General features: G+C 47.8%; 1 protein-coding gene across 8 annotated transcripts in view; it reads left to right on the top strand.

Moving 5' to 3' along the window:
• Positions 1-22,243, top strand: part of LOC141076096 (uncharacterized) — a 91,198-nt gene that overhangs the window by 55,362 nt on the left and 13,593 nt on the right. The window lies entirely within an intron of this gene.

Raw genomic sequence — 22,243 nt, forward strand, 5'->3', positions numbered from 1 at the left:
TGTTAAGTGAAGTGATCCTCAGATCTTAATGGTGGTAAGCAGTTTTTAAAGAAGCCATCCCTTGAAGATCTTTTTTAATAAATCTGTGTATACAGCAGACCTGGGCCGCACCGATACCCTCTACCCCTTCCCTACCGTCCACTGTCACCGCTCTTTGCATCCGATGCATACAGCGGTGAAAACATTGGTGGAGGAGGGGCCTCCGGACCCTTTTTCCACCAATCAGCGTGTGAGACAGCTGAAGCGATGATGTCATTTCATCGCGTTAGCTGTGCACTGCAGAGCGTCAGGGAATCGGAGACAGAGTGCTTGGGGAACGGGAGCGAAGTGAGTTTGTAATGTTTTATTATTATTATTATTATTATTATTATTATTATTATTATAATTATGTGTATGGGATGTTAGTTTGTACCGTATTTTTCGGACTATAAGAGGCTCCGGCCCATAAGACGCACCTAGGTTTTGGAGGAAATTATGGGAAAAAAAATTAAAGCAAAAAATGTGGTCAATTCTGTACTTAATATCCTCTATCCTGGTATATATGGTCCCCACATCCCCATCCTGATACACATGGGCCCCTCATCCCAATCCTGGTATGCATGGCCCCCCTCATCCCTACCCTGGTATGCATAGCTCCCTTATCTCTATCCTGGTATGCACGGCCTCCTCATCCCTATCCTTGTGTGCATGGCCGTCATCCCCATCCTGTTTGCATGCCTCCTCATCCCTAGCCTGGTATGCATGCCCCCCTTATCCCTATCCTGGTAGGAATCATCCCCCTCTTCCCTATCCTGGCAGGAATGACCGCCCTCATCCCTATCCTGGTATGTAGGGCCCCCATCTCGTCCTGGTATGTGGGGCCCTCCCTATCCTGGTATGCAAAGCCCCATCCTTAACCTGGTATGATTGGCCCCCATCCTGGTATGCATGGTCCCATCCTTATCCTGGTATGATTGGCCCCTACCCCCATCCTGGTATGCATGTCTCCACCCCTATCCTGATATGCATGGCCCCATTGGAAAACATAAAAAAAAATTACACTTACCTTCCCAGCACTCCCTCACAGCGTACTGCTTTGATGCCCGCAGCTTCTTAATGCTTGTATGCAGCGCATGACAGGGACGTCATGCGCTGCTTGCAAGCCAAAGGGCAGCTGCCGGAATACTCACTGCTCTGCACACTGGGACTGTGTGTGCTCAGAGCTGTGAGTATTCATTGCTCTCTAGCGAGCACAGTGTCAGCCGGAGACTTCCTGCTGCAGCCGGCGGTCACGTGTGCCGATACTTAAGAGAAGTCAATTTTCACCCCATCCCATGAATATTAATTTTTCTCTTTCGCCTCATTGGGAGACACAGAGACCATGGGGTGTATGCTGCTGACACTATGCACAAAAAAAGGTTAGCTCCTCCTCCGCAGTGTACACCCCACCGACCGGCAGGAAATTCCTAAGTTTAGCTTAGTGTCAGTAGGAGTTGGACACGGGTATTTCATTGGACCCATATCTACCTCGATGTGCGTCGTTCCTTTTCAGGTTTCCGGAGGGATACAGTGTGAACAGTCACAACTGTACTCCCACAAGAGGCTATGAGTATGGCGTGTACTGTCACCCCGTATCCTTATAGTTCTCCGGGCGGACCACAGGCTCAGCACAGGTGACGGCCTGCGAAAACGGATGGTCCTTGCTCCCCGCCTCCCACCCACTCGCCCACCAGAGCCTGTCAGTTGGACGAGGCGCGAATGCGTAAAAGATCAACAGACAGCGTGGGATGAAGAAGGTACCTTTATTGGAGCACCGGAGCAAGAAACTGCAAAATGCCTGGGAGCGGCGCCAAGGTAGCGCCGCAGATTCTCGGCTGCTCGTGCCTCCCGACGGTCGCCGCATTCCTTTTAGGCCCCGGCTGTGGTGCGGGTCTCCTTCACCCCACCGCCGGTATTCTTGCGCGGGTTGCGTCTAGGAGCAGGGTTTTGGCGGCGTCTTCTTTAGGAGCGGACGCGGCTGCTCCGCAGATCTTCCGCGCTGCCCCGTGCTAACAGGCGGCTGCAGTCTCAAATTTAGTCCCCGGCTTCAGTTTGGGCCTTCGCGCCCGTCGCGACCACACCCCCCTTTCATTCTCATAGGCCGGCTGCGCTCCCGCCCCGTTCCTAAGCCCTCCCACCGTCTATCTAGTCTTGTGGCTGGGAAGAGGGGGGCGGTTTTCCTTCTGGTGCAGGCGGCTAGCTCCGCCCTTCTTCTTACCCCTGAAACCGCACTTTTCTTCCTCACATCAGGCTGCCGCCATCTTTGCAGCCTGACAGCCGGAGACAAAGCGGATGCCAGCGCTCCCTGCTGGACCCCTGCCATTTACAAGAGCCTAATACATCTCTGTTGGGGACACCGGACCGTGAGTAGTTCTGCAGCTGCAGACTGACACCCTACTCTGCCTTTCTGTCCCCCAACCTTCCGGCATTTCCGCAGGTTTCTTCTTTTCTTCCTTCACCATGTCTAATTCTAAGTCTGAACGTGGCCGTCCGCCGGCCCCCACGGGCACCCTATTCCAGTTCTTCGCATGCTCCTCTTGCAATCGCAAACTTCCCTCAGGACAGCCTACTCCCCTCTGCCTGGACTGCAGCAATCCCATTCAGCATGATGCCGTCCAGGAGCCATCTACTGCGCCATGTGAAATCGAACCCCCCATTCCTGACTGGGCCTCGTCTCTTTCACAATCTGTGGCAGACCTCACCAGGGTGTCTCCGTCCCTAGTGGCCGTTCTTGATAAGTTGCCCCTGGACACTTCTACAGGGTCCAGCAGGTCGCAAGACATTCCATCTGAGCCAGCTAGCAGAAGCCGCAAAGGCCCAGGCAGGATCTCCGGCCGGAATCCTCTCCTGGAATCATCTCCACCTAGTCCTTCCCATCAGTCGCCCTCCCGTGCCTCCTCACCCGAGTCAGGTGAAGCGTTCTCGGATATGTCTTCTGAAGGGATTTTAGAGCTGGATTCTGACCAGGACGCGGACATGAAGGTTACGGTACAGAACCTCATTGCGGCGATTAACCACACCTTCGAAATATCTGACTCCCCTGCGAAATTCTCAGATCAGGAGGTTTAGTTCAGACGGGCAGAAACACCTTCCAGGGTATTCACTTTCCACTCTGAGTTTGGCAAGATTCTTGCCAGGGAAAGAGAAAATCCGACCAGGCGATTTCAAAGAGGGAAGCGCCTCGGCGTGCTGTATCCGTTTGCTAAAGAGCTCACTGACAGCTGGTCTGCTTCCCCCTCGGTGGACGCACCCGTGTCCAGACTTTCTAATAACACGGTTCTCCCGCTTTCAGGTGTGGCGTCACTAAAGGGTTCTGATGATAGAATTATAGAATCCTTGGCAAAGTCTGCATACGAAGCGGCTGCAGCGGCGCTATGTCCAGTCTTTGCCTCATCTTGGGTAGCAAAGGCCATAGCCACTTGGGCAGAGGATCTCCGTAAAGGCATCCTAGATAAGGCCCAACCAGAGCAATTGGCCGATCTGGCCAACCAGATATCCCATGCAGGGGATTATTTGCTTTCTGCTTCCTTGGATGCCGCGTCTTGCGCTGTTCAGGCGTCAAGCAACGTAGTGGCAATCCGACGTACAATTTGGCTCAAGGCTTGGCAGGCGGACTTGTCTTCTAAAAAGTCTCTTACCAATCTGCCTTTTCAGGGAGCACGTCTCTTTGGATCCCAGCTGGACCAGATTATTAAGGACGCCACTGGAGGCACGAGTTCCCTCCTCCCTCAGTCCAAGCCTCGCAGACCCCCGCTAAGGCGTCAGTTTCGGCCCTTTCGGGCTTTCCACCACTTCAGTACGGCAGAGAACTTCTCTAACCAACAAAGACCGCAGGCACGCCAGGATAGAAAGAAGGTGTCCTTCAGACCCACTCCCTCCTGGTGATCTCACTCCTCCCAGGGCAGACCCTCCAGGTCCAGATCTGGACGGTCCACATCAGCATGACTATCAACGAACTCCCGAGGGTCCCTCCCAATTGGGAGGTCGACTCCTTTTCTTCAGGGACGTCTGGCTGGCCTCAGTAGAGGACGCCTGGGTCAGGGAAGTTGTATCTTCAGGATAAAAGATAGAGTTTGTTTCTCGTCCACGGGATCGCTTCTTCGAGTCCCGTCCTCCAAAAGATCCAGCCTTAGTTCCGGGGTTCTTTGCATCCATCGCCTCTCTCCTCAGTTCCGGGGTGATTGTGCCCGTTCCCGAATCAGAACGTTTCACAGGGTTTTATTCGAACCTATTTGTGGTGCCGAAAAAAGACGGGGCAGTTCGACCCATCTTGGACCTCAAGTTACTCAACAAGAGAGTCCGACTCCATCATTTCAGGATGGAGTCGCTTCTTTCGGTAATCGCTTCCATGGAGGAGCAGGAATTCATGTGTTCAATAGACATTCAAGATGCCTATCTACATGTTCCCATATTCTCCGGACATCAGAAATTCCTGCGTTTTGCGATTCTCCGGGAACATTACCAGTTCGTTGCGCTGCCCTTCGGTCTCGCCACTGCACCCAGAGTATTCACAAAGGTCATGGCGGCGTTGATGGCCTTGTTGAGGATCAGAGGTCTCATTCTTTTTCCGTACCTCGACGACATTCTGATCAAAGCTCCATCCTTTCAACAGGCTCGCCTAAGTCTTACGATCGTCCTTGACACCCTGTCCAATTTCGGGTGGCTCGTCAACAAAAAGAAGTCCTGTCTTGTTCCGACACAACGTCTTGTGTTTCTGGGCCTATTGTTCGACACTCGGCGATCAAGGGTCTTTCTCCCACAAGAGAAGATTGTATCCCTGCAGCAGGATTTACGATAGCTACAGATCACACGATTTCCGTCTCTCCGGACAACCATGAAGGTCCTGGGAAAGATGATGGCGGCGACAGATGCAGTTCCCTTTGCCCAATTTCACGCCAGACCTCTCCAACATGCCATTCTGTCGCGGTGGAACAGGTCTGTTCTTTCCCTGGATCGCCCTTTTCGTCTTTCATACCGGGTCAAGCAGTCCCTCAACTGGTGGTTGACGTCACCTCTCATCTGCTTGGGATGGTCATTCCTTCCCATTCACTGGCAGATTGTAACAACGGATGCCAGCCTCGGCTGGGGGGCATTGTTCCGCAATCACACTGTTCAAGGTCGATGGTCGACTCAGGAGTCAGCTCTGCCGATCAACGTCATAGAGATACGAGCGATCTGTCTGTCTCTCATTCACTGGGAGAGGCTTCTCAGGGGCCTGCCTATCCGGATTCAGACAGACAATGCCACAGCAGTGGCATATGTCAACCGCCAAGGAGGGACACGGAGTGTCTCAGCCCTGGCAGAAGTGTCCAAGATTCTTCATTGGGCAGAGGTTTCAGTTCCGACAATTTCCGCAGTACACATACCCGGCGTAAACAACTGGGCCACCGATTTTCTCGGCCGCGAGGGTCTCGCGGCGGGAGAGTGGTCCCTACATCCGGAGGTATTTCATCAGCTTTGTCGTCGATGGGGAACCCCGGATGTAGATCTGCTGGCATCTCGCCTCAACAGGAAAGTCCCACAGTTTGTATCCAGGGGTCGAGATCCTCTTGCAGTGGGCGCCGACGCTCTGGCCATTCCTTGGTCGCAGTTAGAGCTCCCCTACCTGTTCCCTCCCCTGCCTCTTCTTCACATGCTGTTTTTCCAGTCATCCTCATCGCCCCGAATTGGTCCAGAAGGTCTTGGTTCGCGGACATCGTCAACCTCGCGGACGCCCCCTGGAAGCTTCCAGACAGGGCAGATCTGCTGTCTCAAGGTCCGATTTGCCACCCCAATTCTCGGCCGCTCAATTTAACGGCGTTGCTGTTGAAACCGAGGTTTTGAAGCGATCAGGATTTTCCGATCGAGTTATTCATACCATGATCCGAGCCAGAAAGCCATCGTCTTCCAAAATTTATTACCGTACTTGGAAGGCCTATTTCACTTGGTGCGAGGCCAACGATATTCTGCCCATGCGTTTTTCGCTCCCTTCTATCCTGGTGTTTCTTCAGGCAGGGCTTGATGCAGGCCTTGCCCTCAGCTCTTTAAAAGGTCAGGTTTCAGCTCTGTCCATTTTATTTCAGAAGACGTTGGCCTCCCGTCCTCAGGTCAAAACCTTCCTACAAGGAGTGGCTCATACGGCTCCTCCGTACCGAGCGCCCGTAGATCCTTGAGATCTTAATCTAGTTCTCAATTTTTTGATGGGCGGACAGTGCCACCATGTATGAGTAAATGTGCCCACCTCATTTAGGCATCTCCAACAAGTATCTGGGACTACCGGGAATATAGAGTGGACAGCTGAAGGGCATCTATACCATCTTACAAGAATCTTGTAGCTCCTCTCCTGTGATGTAGAACATAGTGAAGATCTAAACGTAAAGAGAAAGATCTTCAATCTGTCTTCGGATGATAAAGATCTTCCCAGGTCAGTCTCCCATTTGTAGAAGAATAGATGAAAATCATGGAGAGGGGTTTGTCCCTCTTGAAAGAGTATATACAACTGAGATACGGTATAATCCGGAGGGCTCTTAGATAGGCAGAGGGTCTCAAAGGGTGTTATTGCTCTAAAAAGATTAGTCCGATTAGCCAATTTTATTATAAAACTTCTCAATTGTTCAAAAAAGAACCAGGAGCCCGCCGGTGGTTCCTCGTCTGAGAAAATATCCTGTAACGACTTCATTCCTGATCGAGTCACATAGTCATAGACTATAGGGTGATAGCTTTTATATTTATTTAATATTTTTTCCTACATAGTCCCGCCGGAAAGTACGGATTATCGTAGATGGGAGTTAAAGGGCCAGGAGATGAAGAGATCTTTAGGGTTCGGCCTCCTCGATTGAGAAAAGCCGCCATGTTCCTGGTAAGAAAGGGTAGAAGTATGTTGCTCTCACCATCCTTTCTTGGGGACCAAATGATTATTTGGGAGTCATGGCCATTGAGGTCATTTTCCAATCCTACCCACTTTTTATGTCCTTTACTATGGAATATTTCCAAAATACATGCTCCAATCGATGCGTGACTATATAAAGAAAAATCTGGCAGACCCACTCCCCCACTCGTTTTTGGCCGGCTTAACAGAGAATAGGAAATGCGAGCTCGGTTATATGACCATATGAATCTAGTGATCGCTCTTTTAAGGCGTGAGAAGAAGCAGGTAGGTACATAGGGATTGCTTGGAAATAGTACAGGAGACGGGGTAATAAGTCCATCTTTATCACATTAACCCGGCCCAACCAAGAAAGCTGTAATCTATGCCATCTTTCTAGATCTGACTCAGCTTTGTGTAAGGCAACCCTAAAATTGGCATCATATAATTGCGATGTCTTGGCTGTGATTTTGACTCCCAAGTAAGAGAGTCAAAGCGCTAGCGAAAAGGAAATGAGGCACTCAGCTGCTCTATCATAGGTGGTTTCAGGGACATGTTTAGGATCTTGGATTTATGGGAATTGATTTTAAAGTTACTTAGACGACCAAATCTATGTAGCTCTTGAATAATATTTGGAAGGCTTGTAATCGGGGATGAGATATATAAGAGAACATCATCTGCGAAAAGTGCCAGTTTGTGTTCACCTGATTGCAATTTTGGACCTTTAATTGACGGATTATTACGAAATGCGGCTGCTAAATGCTCCATAATTAGTATGTAGAGTAAGGGCGAAAGGGGGCAGCCCTGCCTTGTACCGTCCCGAATAGGGAAAATATTTGATAATGCGCCACTGACTTTAACTTGTGCACTTGTAGATGTATACAGGGCAGAGATTCTACGGAGCATGTTTTCCCTTAAACCCAGTCCCTCTAATGTCTGGAACATGAACTCCCAGTGCAGCCTGTCGATGGCCTTTTCGGCGTCAATTGACAGTATGCACATGGGGTCCCCCCCTAATGGCCCTATATATCAGAGAAATAGTCCGTATGGTATTGTCCCTGGCTTCTCATCCTGGAACGAACCCCACCTGGTCCTGATTGATCAGGCTCGGCAACAGTGGACACAATCTTTTTGCAATCATTTTTGCGGACAGTTTAATATCTACGTTTATCAGAGAGATTGGTCGGTAGCTGCTGCACATAGACGGGTCTTTCCCAGGTTTAGGAATAACAGTAATATGAGCAGCCAGGGATTGTAGAGGAAAAGAACCTCCTGATGAAATATAATTGCACATATTGAGAAATATTTGGCTTAATAAGGCAGAGAAATGTTTATAAAATCCTGCAGTATATCAGTCGGGACCTGGGCTCTTCCCGTTTCAATTCTTTGATGGTCTCAGAAATTTCCTCTAATGTGAAGTCTTTTTCTAAGTCCAACAATTTGTCCTCAGAAATTACAGGTATATTAGTTTGTTGCAGATATAGTTTAATTTTATCCCGAAGTGAATTGATTGGCTGATCTTTGTAGTGGCCACCAATGTTGTAGAGCTCCCCATAATCACTAAAGCTTGACAATACAGTATGTCCTTCGTGCTATGCACCTTCTTCCCCTCTTTATTTTTGATGTAAGGAATTTAAGTGCTTGATAATCGGGGATTGATGATTCTCGCCGTTAATTTGCTACTCTTGTTGCCATATTGATAAAAACGATTTTTGAGGCGTTCTCTAAATTGCCGTGATTTCTCATCAATTATAGCTAATAATTTTTGCCTCAATGTAGACAGGTGTGCTATTCCTGATTTATTTTCTGGGGATTGGTCTAAAATTTGAACTTTAAGAATAATTGTAAAATGTTTTTTTGCCTTGAAACCTAATTCCTCGGTGAACTCGGTGCAGCAGGTTAAAATTGTCATCTCCCTGTTGCGCGGCGACCCTCAGGGCTGGGTTTTTTCCCTGACACCTGGGGATCCTATTCTGGCTAATGTGGATGTGTTTTTTCAGGCTCTGGGGTTGTTTTATGATGAACCTAATGTTATTGATCAAGCTGAGAAACCTTATTGGCATTGAACCAGGGTCAGGAATCGGCAGAGTTGCATTGTCAGAAATTCCGAAAGTGGGCGGTCCTTACTAAATGGAACGATGATGCCCTAGCGGCTCTTTTTCGGAAGGGTCTGGTAGAGACCATAAAAGATGTTATGGTAGGATTTCCTGTCCACTCTGATCTCAACAACTCTATGTCATCAGCCATTCAAATTGACAGACGTTTACGTGAATGTAAGACTATGCGAGAGGCGGTGTTGCCTTTCGAACAAACTTCTGAGCCTATGCAGTGTGATAGGGTTTTTTTCTAGAGCTCAACGACAGGAATTTAGATGGCGCAATAAGTTGTCTTTCTTTTGTGGGGACGCTTCTCATACTATTTCTGTTTTGCTCACTCATTTGTTTTGGGCAATATACAGCCTAAATTCCTTTTGTCGGTTTCCTTGATCTGCTCCTTATCTTCATTTTCTGCTAAGGCTTTTGATAATTCAGGAGCAGCCCTGAACCTGATGGATTTTGACTTTGCCAAACGTTGTGGTTTTTTCCATGGTACCCCTGCGGACTCCTATTCCTTTGAGGGGTATTGATGCTACCCCTTTGGCTGAGAATAAACCCCAGTTTTAGACCCAGGTGATAATGCGGGTAGCCCTGGACCACCATGAGAATTGTAAATTTTTGGTGTTGCATAATTTACATGACATTATTGTACTGGGTTTTCCTTGGTTGCAAACCCATAATCCTGTTCTGGATTGGAAATCTGTGTCTGTGGTTAGTTGAGGTTGTCAGTGTGTTCTTAGTGACACTCCTGTTTTCTCCACCTCTCCCCAGACTCATGTCTCTTACTATTTGGCTGAATTCTCTGATGTGTTTAGTGAGAGTAAGTCTTCCTCCTCATAGGACTATTGGTCCCCGGTTTAAAGTGAGTGACATGGTTTGGTTGTCCTCAAAAAATATCCCTACGAAAGTTGCTTCTCCAAAATGTAAGCCAAGGTTCATTGGACCTTATAAGATTTTGGAAATCCTTAATCCCGTTTCTTTCCCTTTGGCTCTTCCAGGAACGTTCAAGATTCACAACGTCATTCATAAATCTTTGTTGAAAAGGTTTGTGGAGCCAGTAGTACCCATGGCTGCGCCCACTGATCCTGTATTGGTTAAGGGTAATCTGGAGTATGACGTAGAGAAGGTATTGGATTCTCGACTGGCTAAACGGAGACTCCAGTACTTGGTCAAGTGGAAAGGTTATGGTCAGGAGGATAATTCTTGGGTGTTTGCTTCTGACATTCATGCCGACAGATTGGTTCGCGCCTTTCACTGGGCCCATCCTGATCGGCCTGGTGGCTTGGGTGAGGGTTTGGTGACCCCTCCTCAAGGGGGGGTACTGTTGTGAACACTTTGACCTGGATTCTGAGTGTGGGCTCCCTCTGGTGGTTGCTGCTGGTAATGGAGCTGGTCTGGCTGACAGAAGTCAATCACCTGAGGATGATGATTGGAGGTCAGGTGTTACAGACTAGAGAGATTTAAGTGAGCAACCTTCCCTCAGTTGTTGCCAGTGATTTGGTTTGCTTCCTGAGCATTTTGGAAGACTTCTTGCCTCCTGCTCCATCCTGCATTTTTTAGATAAGTTATTTGTCTACTTGAATCTTTTTTGCATTTTGATTCATTTTTGCTGTTCTCTGATTTTTGCTCTGCTGATGTGAGTTCAGCCGGGTTCCCTGTTGGGACCCTGTGCTGGACTCTGTTTCATATGCCACAGCTTGTGTCAGTCTTTTCTGTATCTCTACTTCCCTGTTATATCAGTAGCTTTGTTTGCGTCCCGTTCACACCAGAGTTCTGATTTAGTGGGGGAGAGGTCGTGTGGCCTCAATATTTTTGCATATCAGACGTGTTGGATTTTTCTTAGGGTTTTTTGCGTGATTGCAGACAGTATCCTTTTCTGTCCTGTTCTGTCTAGACAGTTTGGACCCCATCATTTGCTTACTCTATTTTCGGCCTGTGTTTTGTGCCTCATCTTGTCTCACCAGCAATATATGTTCGGGTGCTATCTGTTCCTTTGGGGTTCTACTCCAGGGCAGTTTAGCTTTCCCATTTCTCTCTTTAGGCTTAGGTAATTCTTTGGCTGTGCCGAGGCGTCTAGGGCATCGTAGGTACGTCCCACTGCTAATTCTAGTTGTGTCGTCAGTTTAGGGGTCTACAATCTGCTTAGCTACCAAGCTCTCTGGTTACCTAGCCTATTCACCTGCTATCCTCCTCGGTTACCTAATCATGACAGTATCCCCAGTATAAATGGAAGGTCAAACGAAAAGGGGTATTGGTAAGGGAAAGGAGAGAGAAAGAGATAGATGAAGGTAAAAGAAGTTAGAGAAAGAGTAAAAGAGAGTTGCAGTTTACAGAAATAATACCCCTGATTATGAACACATGGATATCTCATCCACATCTCACATGTTTAGAGGTAAAAGATGACAGCAATCGAGACCTATTAATAACTATAAAGCAAACGTGAATCGAAAAGAAGTTAAACATATTAAGGACAGTCAGACGAAACTGATAGGATTATCAGGATCAGTCCCGCACCCTGTAGGGAAAATGCACAAAGGCTAGTGGGCTATCAGGTGATGCTTGAAGGATTTCCGCCACTACTCCTCTTCTTGGAATGTTGGACTGTAAGCCATCTAGGTGGAATCTCAGGAAGAGCAGGAGTCAGAGGCCAATCTGGAAGATCAATCATTGGTAAGTCAAAAGTTCCCCAAAAATTAGCTAGATCTCCAATGCGACGGAAAATGGCCGTTTTACCTCCCTTAAAACCATCAGTTCAAAGGGGTAACCCCTTCTGTATGCAATGTCTCTTTCTTTTTATTCGGCTAATAAGGGTCTAAGGGCTCTGCGCAGTGTCAAAGTACGTCTGGATAGATCTGAAAGAATCAGGATTTGGTGGCCTTCCCACTGTATATATTCCCCTTTTTCCTTGCAGCGGTCATTATGGCCTCTAACTCTGTAGTAGTGTACTCTACAAATGACATCACTAGGACGGGTTTCAGAGGTGAGTTTGGGCCCTAAAGACCTATGGAATCTGTCAAATTCGATTGAGCTGTCCCCAGCATCGTCAAGGATCTCCAAAAAAATCTTTTGCACCGTGTTATCTAGGTCGGAGAAACCAATTGATTCAGGAAGAACACGAATACGGATGTTATTTCTCCTATTACGATTTTCCAAGTCCTCCAAGCCAGATGCAAGCTCCTCTTTTTTAAGGGTATGCTTAGTTATAACTTCTCCGTAGGCCTGAAGTTCGTGGTGAATGTCAACCTGGGCTTTTTCCACATCTTCAATTCGTGAAGTAAATTCTGCCTTCAAATTGTTTTATCTCTTTTTTTATACGACTTTTCGAGTCTGCAAGCAAACCCCTCCAAGTCAGATTTGGTAGGCAGGGCCTTTATATATTTACTCAGCTAAATTATACTCCATTTGTCATTGACAGCAGGGTCCTCGTCTCAATCTCCCATGGATTTCGTAGGAGAGCTACGTGAGCTCGATGACCCCGTTAGGGGACAGCCGTCTTGGGACATGACTTGCGAAGATGAGGATCGTGTGCTCCTGACCTGTGGGGCAGGGTTGAGAAAACCCTTCATATCCTCTGAGGAAGACTTCTTATGTTTAGTTACGTTTCGCTGTACAAGGACAGCATGGCAGACATCTTGGATAGGGAAACAATGTAATCCTATTAATTTCTATGATGGAAAACTTCAGTTTGCTTGGTGCTATAAGGTCTGATTTAGGTTCCCAGATGATCCTGGGGCAAGTAGCAATAGTCTCACAGTAAAAGAGGATAGTTTGGAACCTCAAAGTCCGCTTTATAGTCACTTTTCTGGGAAGTCTTGTGGGAGCTCCTGTCCACTACTTTTTATTAAGCCCCCATTGTATCCCCCCGGGGCCCCTAATGACCTTGCGCTGCCAATTCTTCCTGTGAGCAGCGCTATGCAGGCAGCTGAGTCCGGGTCACGTGACCCCCAGGCTGCAGCCGCCGCTTATATCCGCTGACGTCACGTCAATTTCCTGACTCTGGAAATTGACGTGACATCATCAGCAGGCGTGCCCCAGCCTCTGCACACTGCTGTCACTCATCCTGAGTGACTGGGCTGTGGGCGGTGCTGCACCCCACGTCACAGGCAGCCCCGTCTCTGCAGCATCTGAGTGACGGGGCTGTCTGCGGGTGGGGGAGGGGGGCTGTGTGCCGGTGGGGGGCTGTGTGTGTGTGTGTGGGCGAGGGGGCTGTGTGCGGAGTCCGTGGGCGGGCTGTCTGCGAAGGGGGGCTCTGCTGGCTGTGTGGGCTGTCTGCTGGTCTGTGCGGGGCTGTGTGTGTGTGTATGCAGGCATCGTCCGATGGGACTACAAGTCCCATCGGGCTATGCCTGCTACCCTGACAGTGAGTGACACATTAGCTAATGATGGGACAGTAGTAGTCCCATCATCCGACTAATGTGTTGAATGTAAAAAAAAAACCATACAGAACATATAACATACAGAACAGATAACATATAACATACAGAACATACAACGTATAACATACAGAACATATAACATACAGAACAGATAACATATAACATACAGAACATAGAACATATAGAACACAGAACATATAACATACAGAACATATAACATACTGTTAGGAGTCAGGTTCCTGCGTCTGCTCTGCAGGAATCCAGACTCTTACAATGTGCGTTCTCTTGCTCTTTATCTACCGCGGAGGAGATTGCCTTGCAGCAAATCTCTCCAGGGGCTAAGTCTCTCTGTCCTCCTACTGAGGATGCTCATGAGACGGTTTCCCATTGGAGATCGGGAGTCATGTGCTCAGGTCCTGCTCCAGATCTCATTGGTCCATCTCGGAGATCTGGAAGCTTCCGGAAGGTCCCAGCTGCTATAAAAAGCGCGCATGGCCGTTCCGCCATGGGCTAGTATAGACTATACTGCTATGTGTGAATGGTGACGGATGTATGATTCTGGTGGCTGACTTATTATGAAACCCCTTCCCTCTGATATTATGCATGTGGTTAGGGAATTAGTTCAGTAGTCTGTGCCAGTCTGTGGCAAGCCTTAGGCCACTGTGCACACCGCACCTCTGCGCTAGCGTCCGACATAGCGCCTGCTTTGTAGCTGTGTCGTCCAGCGGCAGTGTTCTGCGCCGCGCTGCAGTTGCAGCCCTTCTTGTCGTTCGCAGTAGCGACGCCGCACACACGGTAGGTCTAGACGGACGCAGCCCCTCTGCCTTAGTTCCTGTTCCTGTGACCTTATACCGTGTGTGCATTTACCTGATAACAGGCTCAGCCTTTTTGTATGTTTTTGTTGCGGCGCCTCTGTGTGTGAACAGAGCCCGCTCTGCACACTTCGAGTGAAGTTAAACCCGTGTGCATTATATCGCCATATTGCTCATCTGCCATTACTCAGCAGCGGTTGTAACACCTACTGCACAGTGGACCCCGAGCGGCGAACGCACTTTATTATTATTTTTATTTAGTGCGTTCCGCCGTTCCTAACACATACAGAACATATAACATACAGAATATATAGCATACAGAACATAGAACATACAGAACATAGAACATATAACATACAGAACATACAACATATATAACATACAGAACATACAACATATAACACAGAACATACAACATATAACATAACATACAGCACATACAACATAAACATACAGAACACAGAAAATATAACATATAGAACATACAGAACATACAACATATAACATACTACACATAACATAGAGTACATACTTACCGTACACACCTAATTCCCCGAAGCCATCGATCACCTGTAATAAAAATAAAATAATAAACCAACCTATACTCACCTTTCCGCTGTAGTCCAATTAATAACGAGGGTCCCACGATGATCTCCCATGGAGAGCAGCCACATCAGCTGATGTGACCACTCTCCAGGGGCTCCAGCAATGAAATGACAGGAGGAGGATTAGCTGTGTATTCCTCCGCCGCTGTGAAAGAAGTCCCATAACCCTAACCCCAATTCTCACGCAGCATTGCTGTAAAATGAGACTCTGAACTCAGGTAACCTCAGTGATGGACTGCAGGACCTGATGTCACTGTTCTATAGGGGAGATTGTCATGGGACCCTCGTTATTAATTGGACTGCGTCGGACAGGGAGTATACGGTTTGTTTATTTTTTTACTTTTATTACAGGACACACGACACGAGGGTGTCGCTTGGATCTAGGCGGGCAATAAACATATGAAAACCGTGTTGTGTTTTATTTAATTAAAATACTCTATTCTTATGTGTGTGTGTTTTTTTAACCCTTTATTATTATAAGAATAATAATGGAGAGGCGTCTTATTGACGCCTCTCCATTATTAACCGAGCTTAATGTCACCTTTCAATAGCAAGGAGACATTAACCCCTTATTACCCCATATCCCTACACGGGAGTGGGAAGAAAGAGGCTAGGCGCCGGAATTGGTACATCTTATAGATGCGCCATTTCTGGGGCAGCTGCGGGCTGGTATTTGTAGCCGGGGGGGGGAAATATCCATGGCCCCTTCCTAGGCTATGAATATCAGCCTGCAGCAGCCTGCGTAGCCTTTCTGGCTATAAAATATAGTGGGACCCCACATCATTTTTTTTGGGGGGTCCCCCTATTTTAATAGCCAGTAAAGGCTATACAGACAGCTGCGGGCTGATATTCATAGCCTGGGAAGGGGCCATGGGTATTACCCCTTTCCCAGGCTACAAATATTGGCCACCGGCCGTCAACTTTCCCCCTCTGGCGCAGAAAATTACTAGACAAAACTGATAGAGACATACCCCAAGCGACTTGCAGCTGTAATCGCAGCAAGAGGTGGCACAACAAAGTATTAAGTTAAAGGGGCCGAATAATATTGCATGCTCTACTTTTCAGTTTTTGAATTTCCACAAAAATTTAAAATAACCAATATATTTCATTCAACTTCACAATTGTGTCCCACTTGTTGCTGATTCTTCACCAAAAATTTACATTTGGTATCTTTATGTTTGAAGAATGATATGTGGGAAAAGGTTGAAAAGTTCCAGGGGGCCGAATACTTTCGCAAGGCACTGTATATCTATGGAAATATCCATGGATATATCTATTGATATATCTATAGATAGATATATGGGATAGATCTATCTATCTATCCCATATTTATCTATCCCATATCTATCTATCTTCCTATCTGTGTGTGTAATGGAGTGTGGGTTGGACAAATGTAAAAGAGGAGGTTGGACAGAAATAACATCACAAATCTTTTTTTTTTTTGTTAAATAAAATATCTTTATTTAACTTACAAATTCGCAGGCAAAACCGCACTGAAAAACCGCATCAAATCCGCGGCAAAAAACGCATCAAAAACTCACCTGCATTTTCTGCCAAGAGCTGCAGTTTTTGTGCAGAAATATCCACGGGAGAATCCGCAATGTGTGCACACACCCTTTGTGCGGATTTCACCTGTGAAATCCGCACAAAGAATTGACATGCTGCAGAAATGAACTCGCAGCGTTTATACTGTGGATTTTTCTGCAGCATGTGCACAGCGTTTTTTGTTTTACATTGAAATTATGGTACTGTACAATGCAGGAGAATCTACTGCGGACCCGCAGGGCTAAATCCGCTGCGGATCCGCAGGGCTAAATCCGCTGCGGATGCGCAGCGGAATCCACAACGTGTGCCCAAACCCTTACAATAAGATGCTTCAGATTGAAGATAGAGGAGGGAGGGGTTTGGGTGTTTTTTTGAGTGGGTGTGTTTGTTTCTGGCTTACTGGTCAGTGCAATGCATCATGGAACTTGTAGTATTAGAGCACAATAAGTCAGGAGAAAGGAAGTTGCTGGAGCCAGCACTGAAAATGTGCTTTAATTTTGCTTTAATTATTGTATTGTTAACGTTGTTACTTATGACTTGTGTTTTGAAACTGTTAAACTGTAAAGCGCTGCGGAATATGTTGGCGCTATATAAATAAAGATTTATTATTATTATGTGCTGCGAGAGGATGATAAAAGGTAATATTTCTAAAATAAACACAGTGGATGTTTTTAGTGGCACATAAAGTTATAGTAGTGGACAACTTCTTTAATTCAGCTCAAGATTAAGTGATACAATTAATATTAATATAAAATAATTATAATTAACCCCTTACCTACAATGGACGTAATATTCCGTCCATGTGACCCTGGACCTAATTCCCATTGACGGAATATTACGTCATAGCGCTCAGCATATGAGGTATCAGCGTACTCAGGACAAATTGGACAACAACTTTCACGTCATCAGTCTGACCCATTCAGTGTCTCACAGGAACTCATGTCTCTCAGCCTCGTACGGCCCGTCGAACTGCCACTTGCTGACATTCTTCAGCCATCTGCACTGTCGCTTCTTGGAACCCTTCGGGTCCTTACATCTTGGGTTGGAGGCGGCCGCCAACTGGTGTTTCGTACCTCTTTATTGATTCGCCGTCGGTCCCGCCTCAACTGCTCAATCTCTTGCAGATACCCCACTCGATACTCCAAGAGCATCCGAAAGTCTCTCAGGCTCTTCACGGAGCCAACCACCAGGATGGTAATCCTGCCCACTTCACTGGTGTAAAGCCAATAATCTTGTACACAACACTAAAAAAAACTGCTGAGATGGTTGTGGATTTTAGGAAAGATCAACATGAGATACCAGGATGGGAATCCTGCCCACTTCACTGGATACATGGTCTTCATCATCAGGAGGGATCCTCACTCTCACCACACCGGAGATATTTACAGGGTCTTGCATTACCTTCCCGGATCTTCCAATGATTCTCACAATCAGAGCATTGGGTACCGGCACCACATCTTTCCGCAAACCCATCTGATCCATAGCCTCCCTTGCTAACTCTAGGCGTCGAGCAGCCTTCACATTACTCTGCCTGACCCGCTGTTTGGTGTGGAGACATTGTAGATGCATCTCTTTCAGGACAGCTACTCGGTTTGATGTATCTTCTCTGTTCGATAGTATCACCAACTGCCGAGTCTCAGGTGCCCAGCACACCTTACATGCTTTGACCACCTCTTTGAAAGCCTCATGCACACCTTCCTCCGCAGAGGCTTCTTGCATGTCCTCTGGTACATCAATTACAGACTGGAAGGTTGTGGTCTTGCTCTCTTCCTGAACCGAAGGCTCTAGCTTTACCACGGACACTTCCCTCACTACAGTTGACCCGACCGGTTGACTGTCTTCTTCAGTTCTTAACTCACCAACTTCACACAATTTGATCACTTCATGACCCTTGGCCACGAGGGCTACTGGCCGTTCTGTCCTGTTATCACTTGCGCTCACCCGCGGTAAGTCTTCGTCCAACTTCTCCCGCAGAAGACTTTTAACTACTCCTCTGAGTTCTTCCATTTCTTCCCTAAGAGTCTTGTTCACATTTTGCCACATTGACAGGTGACCTCTGAGCTCCAAGACTTCTTTCTCGAGCTCCTCCACTCTGTGCTCGGCCGTTTGTCTCATCACAATTTCTCGCTCGAGATGTTCATTCACTGTCTCCTTTATTAACTGTATCTCCTGCTCTAGTTCTCTTTTGGCCAGTATGTGTTGCACCATTACTTCTTTAATTATATCGCCAAAAGGTACCCCGGGCTTAGTCCTGTCAGTCGAGTGAATGCCCCAGTTACTCTCTGACTGTGTCTCTACTCCCGTTATCTTCTTGATCAGGTTACCATCCGTCCTGTCAGGAGTTTCAGTCAGCACAGCACTAGATTCTGTCCTACACGTCAGAGTCACACCACACCCAACTCCCAAGGCTCTCTATCCGTGTGTCAGCTCTGCTCTTTTTGTTTACCACACCCTTCTCATTCATACTGTGGTACCCTTCCGGTGACGTCAGGTCAGTAAATTCGTCCGACGCCATTCTTTCTCCGGTCGCCCCTACGTCTGGCCTGACCACGTTGGGAGGCGTCAGCGTCTCAGTGTCTGCTAGCCCTACAGTAAAAACGTCTACCCTCCTGCACGACATCATCAAATATGACAAAGTCCCGACGCCTCTCAAAGGTAGGCTGGTTTCACATTTGCGTTTTTTAGCGCTGGAAAAAAACGCATATGTGCGCATGCGTTTTTTCCCCTATATTTAACATGGGTGCGCATACCTGCGCGCTTGTAAGCGCATGTATGCGATTTTCATGCGCTGCGTTTTTTTGGGGTGTGCGTTTGTATTTTCCAGACGCAGCATGTTGCATTTTTTGGCCCTGCAAAAAAGCGCATGCGCACATATGCGCACGTTTTGCGCTAAAAATGGCCATTATAGCCTATGGATGCGCATATGTGCGCACTGGCATGCTCATGTATGCGTTTTTTTGCATATGCGTTTTTTTTTTTTAACCATGGAATTTAGGGGTTTGGGTTAGAGTTAGGGTTAGTTAAGGGGGTTTAGTGTTAGGGTCAGGGTTAGGGTTGGGGTTTGGGTCAGGGTTAGGGTTAAGTATGGTTTGGTTAAGGGTTAGGGTCAGGGTTAGGGTCAGGATTAGGGTTAAGTATGGTTTGGTTAAGGGTTAGGGTCAGGGTTAGGGTCAGGGTTAGGGTTAAGTATGGTTTTGTTAAGGGTTAGGGTCAGGGTTAGGGTCAGGATTAGGGTTAAGTATGGTTTGGTTAAGGGTTAGGGTTAGGGTCAGGGTTAGGGTCAGGGTTAGGGTTAAGTATGGTTTTGTTAAGGGTTAGGGTCAGGGTTAGGGTTAGGGTCAGGGTTAGGGTTAGTTAGGGTTTGGGTTAGGGTTAAGTATGATTTGGTTAAGGGTTAGGGTCAGGGTCAGGGTTAGGGTCAGGGTTAGGGTTAGTAAAGTCATGGTTTGGGTTAGTGTGAGGGGCCACCTAATGTTGGAAAAAAACGCAAACGCGGTAAAAACGCATACAAACGCATAAAAACGCTGCGTTTTTTTCATGCATGCTCATAAAAATGCTTGAAAAAAACGCAGCAGTTGTATGCTTTTGTATGCGTTTTTTCAATGCTTTTTTTTGCGGGAAAAACACGCTGCAAAAAAAAGCAAGTGTGAAACTAGCCTTATACACTCAATTTGGTGGCATACAACCGCCTTGGCACTCCCCCTTTTTCATCTCAATCAGGACTCTGTGCACCTTATAATTCACAATGACGAAGTGGACACAGCAAACTCTGACATTTTTCTCGGTCAGAGATGAAACGAGCGGAGTTCCTGTCAGAGTCACCACACTCTTTGAGTCCAGCCTACCAGAGACTCCTTCCTGGTACAGCATCACGGTATACACCTGTGGCCCGTCATTACTACCCGGAAAGGATATCTCACATTCCTCCCAAGACATAGACATACACTGCGGTACTCCAGACATACCCAGTGCTATCATTTCTTCAAACTCGGCCCCTTTTTGGGTTACCACCCCAATTTAGGTCACCGCCCCCTTCTGGGACTCCACCCCCTTTTGGGCTACCACCCTGATTTGGGCCACCGCCCCCTTTCGGGATTTCCCCGTGTCCGTTTTACCGGTCTTCTCAGACCACAGTTCACACAACACAGTTTGTCTTAACGATACCACACAAGTCCTTGTTGGCACCACCACAGCTCCTGCTGTCACCGACACCACCGGCTGCTGTTCACACACAGCGGCTGGAGTCACTGCAGCTCCTGCTGCGCCGTCTTCGTGGACCCGCCGATCCACCGGATGCCGTTTGTCACCTTCGTAAACCAGCCGAGTTGCTGGAAGCCGCTTGTCACCTTCGTGACCCCACTGAGCCACATCAAGCCGCTTGTCACCTTCTTGACTCCCACTGAGCCACCGCAGGCTGAGTTGAGAAAAGAAAAATGCCACACAAAAAACTCACGTGTCCTTTCTGTGTGCTATTCAGGACGTACCGTCTCTGCCTGAGACCGTCCAACACACAGGGCGCACCCTCTTTCCAGGGTTTCCCAACACACCGTCCTACCCAGGACCAGGGGCTTAGCGGGTGCTATTCAGGACATCCGTCTCGGCCTGAGACTGCCCAACACTTATGCCTCACCAGGTCCAAGGTCATACCACGTGCTCCAGGGATCTTCCCAACACTGACCCTCCAGGACCTTGCTCACTGAACCCTCCAGGAACAGTCTTTCCCACTGACCCAGGTCAGTACAACACGAACACCTGTCCGTTACCTGTGTCGGCCACACAGGTCCTCGGATACCTCTTCTCAGAGGCAACCTATTGCAATCACCATTCTCTTTCTCACTGATCCTGGTCAGTAAAACACGTTTTTCACAACCATCACCTGCTGGCCGCGCAGGTTCTCGGACCCCTCTACAGCAGAGGTATCCTAGTAAACACCAGTCTCTTTCTCCTGAGGAAACGGCTGCACTGGGCTCACCGATTCGGACAGTGCCTTACTCACTAGGCCGCCCCACGGTTCCAGAACCACAACCGGGCAGTGGCTTCCCCAACCGTCAGCCTTCTGTTGCCAGCACTGCAACATACGCCTTTGGAAACCGTTGCCCTTAGCAACTGACTTTGCAGTCCTCTTCCGTTGCTCCCAGCAACAAGGCTACTACAATGCCCATAGCTTTCTCCACCAAATGTGAGGTAGCAATGTCATTTACTTGGGGAATTCTGGTTTGGCAGCGAACAAAACACCTCCGGCACGGGTTTTCCATCAAACATAGCAGTCCATGCGGTTCATTATGCAGCATAAACCGATATAAACAATCAACAAAACTTCACATAAACAGCAGAGCATCCATTATAGCTTCCCACTGTAAACCCGGTGTTCACACAGGTTGTTCAATGTCCAGCATACAGGCTCTCAGCCTCATTTATCTCACCCACGTCAGGGTCTCCACATGGTTCCGTCACTCATGCTGCAGACGTCCATATCCCTCCAGGGAACTTTCAGGCTCTGGCAGCCATTACACACAGCCACACGCCGGCTGTTAGCCAGGAGACAATCCTGCGCACGGGACCTTCCGCTCTGGACCAACCAGGTCCATGCATTCCCCCATGTGACCTACCCTGGCCACATTTTATGGTCTATAGCTACGCCCACCGGGTCACGTGACTATGACCTCATCACCGGTCCTTCACACACACACACAGCCTTTTACTACAGGCGTTTTCAGACACACCCCTGGGTGGGTTTTGTAGGTAACCAGACTGGCCCATCTCTCTAGTTACCTGGAGACTTCTCCCTCTCATATTAAATCAGCATCTCAGCAAAGACCTTGCTGATCACACATACATAAGTCTCCAACTCAAAGCCACCCACTTTGAGATACCTAACGGCCATTCAATATTCTGCCATTCATCCTTTCTCCTGGGACCTCCACACAGCGCCCCCTAGCGGACACAA

The sequence above is a fragment of the Dendrobates tinctorius genome, unplaced genomic scaffold, assembly GCF_039654945.1.
Source record: "Dendrobates tinctorius isolate UK_male_01 unplaced genomic scaffold, ASM3965494v1 ptg000387l, whole genome shotgun sequence".
NCBI classification, from domain to species: domain Eukaryota; kingdom Metazoa; phylum Chordata; class Amphibia; order Anura; family Dendrobatidae; genus Dendrobates; species Dendrobates tinctorius.